Genomic DNA, 349 nt, shown 5'->3' with positions numbered 1-349 from the left:
TGTCCTCTTGTTCCCTACGTACCTTCATAGGGACAGCTCTCAGTAATAGATTCAGTTGTCTATTCAAGTCTTTGTTAAGGGACCTGACGACTGAGGATCAGGAGGTCCACTTAAGACTACTACTGACAAAAGATACTACTACACGTAAGGCTGACGTGCTATACTAGAACTAGACTTTAAGACTAAGCTACTGCAACTAGCAGTAGTTTGAGAATGGGTACTGGATGAAGCAACACTTCAGACTGAACTGGAATAGACAGCTGAGTCTATTACTGAGGACTGTCCCTATGAAGTGTACATAGGGAACAAGAGGACAAAACTGAGGTACAGTAGCGGAAGCAGTGCTACT

Source organism: Fibroporia radiculosa, assembly GCF_000313525.1.
Source record: "Fibroporia radiculosa TFFH 294 genomic supercontigs, scaffold19077, whole genome shotgun sequence".
Lineage (NCBI taxonomy): Eukaryota > Fungi > Basidiomycota > Agaricomycetes > Polyporales > Fibroporiaceae > Fibroporia > Fibroporia radiculosa.
This window is presented reverse-complemented; position numbering follows the sequence as displayed.